Here is a 4709-nt window from a genome sequence, read left to right as displayed (position 1 = left end):
TGGAGACAGAGGGAGTTCCTTGTCTGGAGGCCAAAAAGCTAGAATCAATTTGGCCAGGGCCGTTTACAGACAAGCTGATATTTATTTACTGGATGATCCACTTAGTGCGGTAAATATATTCTTGTGGAAAGAAAATTATTTTGTTTAAATTGAATAGTTTCAATGATTCCCAGCTAAAAGTTCCTATACAGGAACCTCGGAGGATCCTGGACATGTCCCCAGATGTGAAACTCCACATGTACCTGTATAGGTAATCTTGAAGGTTCCTGTACAAGAACTTGGGAAAGGCACCTGTACAGGAATTTTGGAAAGGAACCTGTACATGAACCTGAAAGGTACCTGTACATGGATGTGAAAAGGTGCCTGTAAATGAACCTGCGAATGAACTTGTACAGGATTATTTCACAAAGTGATTTGAAACGCGGGTTCATGTACAGGAACTTGTTCAGAATCCTATACATAAATCTGCATAGGCACTTATCCGCGAGAGTTCGCTAGTGGCTTGGCTCTCTTGATAGTATTTTGGATCTTCAGGGCAATAAGGGATCGTCCATAAACTACGTTATTACTGGGGGGGGGGGTCATAGTCAAAGTAGAGTTGCACGTATTACACATTTTGGAATTTACAAGAGGAAGGCCTGAGGGTCGAAAATTAAATTACTAGTATCAGTCACACGACATGTCTCTCGTCCAACGGTTCTGGCCTGGTGGTAGCGTTTCAGCTTGCGATCCCGTTGCTTTGTGGCTAGGATCAATCAATAATTACTAATAATTATTTATTATTTATTATTAATGATTATTTAGAAATAATATATTATAATTTATTCAGAATTTTTAATAAATTTTCCATTATTAATTATTAATGAATCAATTTTTTAAAAAAATTTTTCATTCTGTCCGTAATTGCTCTTGGTAATACGTAGGTGTGTTTAAAACGACAAAATCCATAAAAGTGACAACAATTATGATAGTTGTATTGGATAAACTTAAAAACAAATTTCTAGCCACCCGACATCAGCGGAGTCGCTAGGAGACACGCTTCCACTAGGCCAGCGCCGTTGGATGAGAAACATTATTAAAAATTCGTCTTTTTGATAAAAACCTAATCTTTTTTTTCTTATTGATTCTTCTTTTTTAGTTTGAAATTCAACCTTTTGGTTCAAAATTATTAAACTTTATTTAAAACTCGTCTTTTTTAGTAGCAAACTAATCTTTTTGCTTATAAATTCTTCTTTTTTCCCTTAAAATTAAACCTTTTTGATTCATAATTCTAGACTTTTGTTAAAAATACATAATTTTTAGTTAAAAATTTAAGTTTTGGGTTTAGAATTATTTAATTTTATTAGAAATTTGCGTTTTTAGCAGTAAGTTAATATTTTTGTTTAAAAATTCATCTTTTTTAATTGAAAATTTAATTTTTTTGTTGATAATTCTTGTACTTTGTTAAAATTGCGTTTTTTTCTGGTTTTCAAGTTGAACTACTTTCTTCAAAATAAAAAATAACTTTTTTTCTTTCTTTCTTAAAAATTCAATTTGTTGTGAGAATTCTTGAATTTTATTGAAAATTCGTCTTCTTTAGTAGCAAATTAATCTTTTTACTAAAAAATTCACTTTTTTTCAAAATTTAACTTAGTTTTAAAGTGGATCCACTTTCTTAAAAATTAAAGAAAATTTTTTTATTGTTTTCTTGAAAATGCAATTATAAAAAATTACAAATATAAAAAATTTGATTTAAAATTGAACTAATTTCTTAAAAGTTAACAATTTTTTTAATTCTTTCTTCAAAATTCAACTTTTTTTTTAGAATTCTTGAATTTTATTATTAATTCGTAGTTTTTGGTAGTAAATTAATCTTTTACTCCGAAATTATTCTTTTTTCGTTGAATACTCAACTTTTTGGTTCAGAATTCTTGAATCTTGTCAAAAATTCATCTTTTTAGTTATAAATTTAAATTTAAATTAGAAAATTTAAATTAAAAATTTAATTGAAATTAAAAATTAAAGTTTTTGTTAAGAATTCTTGAATTTTGTTAGAAATTCATTTCATTCGTTAGAAAAATAATCTGTTTATTTAACATTTAAATTTTTGTTTAAAAACTTAACAACTCGGTTTTAAAGTTGTACTGCTTTCACAAAAATAAAAAATACAATTTTTCTTTCTTTTCTTCGAAATTCAAGCTTTGGGTTGAAAATTCTTGAATTTGAATGAAAAGTCTTCTTTTTTAGTAGTAAATTAATCTTTTCACTCAGAAATTCTCCTTTTCAATTGAAAATTCAACTTTTTGGTTCAGAATTCTTAAATTTTATTGAAAATTCATCTTTTATAGTTGAAAATTAAAATTTTTTATTGAGAATTCTTGAATTTTATTGAAAATTCATATTTTTGGTTAAAAATTTAACAAATAGGTTTAAATGTGAACTAATTTCTTAAAAAAGCATTTTTAGTTTGTGATTCAAGATTTTAGTTAAAAATTGACCTCTTTTGTTGGAAATTGAAATGTTTTATTGAAATTTTCTTTTTTTTTTGTTGAAAAATTACTTTGGTAATTGAAAATTTACAAATTCCATTATCGGTCGAAAATGGTTCTTTTTTAAATTAAAAGTTCAACTTTTTAAAAACTCCTTTTTTGTTGAAAATTAATCTCGTTTAGTTCCAAATTTAACTCTTGGATTTATAGTTCTTGTATTTTGTTGGAAATTCGTCTTTTTGGTATAAAATTAACTTTTTTACAAAAATTCCATATTTTTCATTTGATAATTCAACTGTTTTCTGTACAAAGAAACCTATACAGGAACCCATACAGGATCGTTCAGAGGTTCCTTTTTCCTTTTTTTTGGAAATAAAAACATACAATCTAAACATTATAAATACACTACTCTCACAAAGCGCCCGGTGGTCCGGACCGAATTCCTCATAAAGCACCCGCATGATTAAGTCACTTCCTAAGGGCTTGCCGGGAAAAATTGGGGAAGACCGGAGGCTCCAAATTGAAATCGAGGTTGCGTGAGCATGATTCAAAAGTTTATTGAATTTCATTCGACACGTGTCACGGCTTTTTTGTAAGTGGAGCCCAATTTTGAAAATATTAATTTTTGAAATTTGCGGCTTTCTTCCCTGATTCACTAGCATCAGTCTCACGACACGTCTCTCATCCAGCGGCTCTAGCCTGGTGATAGCCTGTCTCCTAGCGGCTCCGCTGCTGTCGGGTCTGAATCTTTTGGCTAGAAATTTGTTTTCTTGTTTATCCACTACAACTAGTAGAATTTTCCTCACTTTTAATGATTTTTTCGTTTTAAAAACACCAACGTGTTACCAACAACAATCACGAAGAGAAGAAGAAAAATAAAATAAATGGATTTATCATTAATTATAGTATTATTTGATAATTTACTAATAATTATCACGAATAATGTACAAAGAACATTTCTAACCGAAATATTCTAACCACACAGCAGATTTAGTACCAAGCAGATACGCTACCACCAAATCAGCGCCCTTTTTTTTTAGGTTGATGCCCATGTAGGTAAACATTTGTTTGATGAGTCCATCAAACATTATCTAGCTGGAAAGACTCGAATTCTGGCTACTCATCAGCTTCAATATATTAAAGGAGTCGATGCGATTATTCTTCTTGATCAAGGAAAAATGGAATTGTACAAAACTTATCAACAACTTTTGCATCAACATCCTGAATATGTGAGTCTCATTGCTGCTGAAACAAATCCTGAAGGTGGCGAAGATTCTTCGATTGAAAAGTCTTCGTTTAAAAGGCAGTTTTCTACTTCAAGTAATCGAGTAAGTCGCCGAAAGTGAATTTGATTTATTATACTTTTTATAACATTGAAGTGAGTTGAATTTTTTAGGCATTTTTTATGTTTGTGTTTTTTTTTAATAGAGTAAAACCCCGGAAGGTGGTGGCGATACTGACGGTGAAGAAGATGAGGATGATCTCGAAAATGTAAAAGGATTAGTCGAAGGAACTTCACGAGGAACAGTGAAGGGTTCAATTTTTTTGAATTATTTTAGAGCTGGCGGCAATTTAATATTCGCTTTAATGGTTTTTGTCCTTTTTGTTGTGACGCAACTCGCTGCTAGTCTCAACGATCTTTATGTTCCTTTTCTGTAAGTATCTCTCTTAATTTGATTATTTTTAGATTGGACTAGGTTTGAATGAGACATTCGTTACTCATTAATTCGTGTATCAATATTTGGCATTTAATTAATATAACTTATTTGGTAAACCTTGAAAATAAATCAGATTTACGTGAAAAATTCGAATCTGAAAAAAATGTTCAATGTAGGTATTACTGCGGGTTTGCATGATTTACTACACGCCAACTACTGCGGTGATCCCTTCACTGAGCTGGTAATACTGCGGTTTTATTTTAAGGAAAGTTGCAAATATTTTTGAAAATTTAAGCTATGCTTATTTATAAATTTATTTATTATCACTGGTGACTACGAACGGTTAGTTTGAAGATTATGATATAGCGTCTGGAAATCCACAGTAATTCATTCATCAACGCATAGCCTTGATGTGCGCCAAATAATGCTTTGGTAAAAAATATATTGAATAAATTGTTTAAAAACATAGATACTTGAGTTTATTCCTTGGTGATAAGGGGCCATCCATATACCAGGTGGACAATTTTTCACCACCTTTTGACCTCACTCCCCCTCTCCCTCTTGGACAGACGTGGAATTTGGA

General features: G+C 30.5%; 1 pseudogene; it reads left to right on the top strand.

The window, feature by feature from the left end:
* The window catches only part of LOC117168049, a 118412-nt pseudogene that overhangs the window by 58562 nt on the left and 55141 nt on the right, over positions 1–4709 (top strand).

Source organism: Belonocnema kinseyi, chromosome 2 (assembly GCF_010883055.1).
Source record: "Belonocnema kinseyi isolate 2016_QV_RU_SX_M_011 chromosome 2, B_treatae_v1, whole genome shotgun sequence".
In the NCBI taxonomy this organism is placed as follows: Eukaryota; Metazoa; Arthropoda; class Insecta; order Hymenoptera; family Cynipidae; genus Belonocnema; species Belonocnema kinseyi.
Note: the sequence above shows the minus strand (reverse complement) of the source record. Positions and strands in the feature narration are given on the sequence as shown.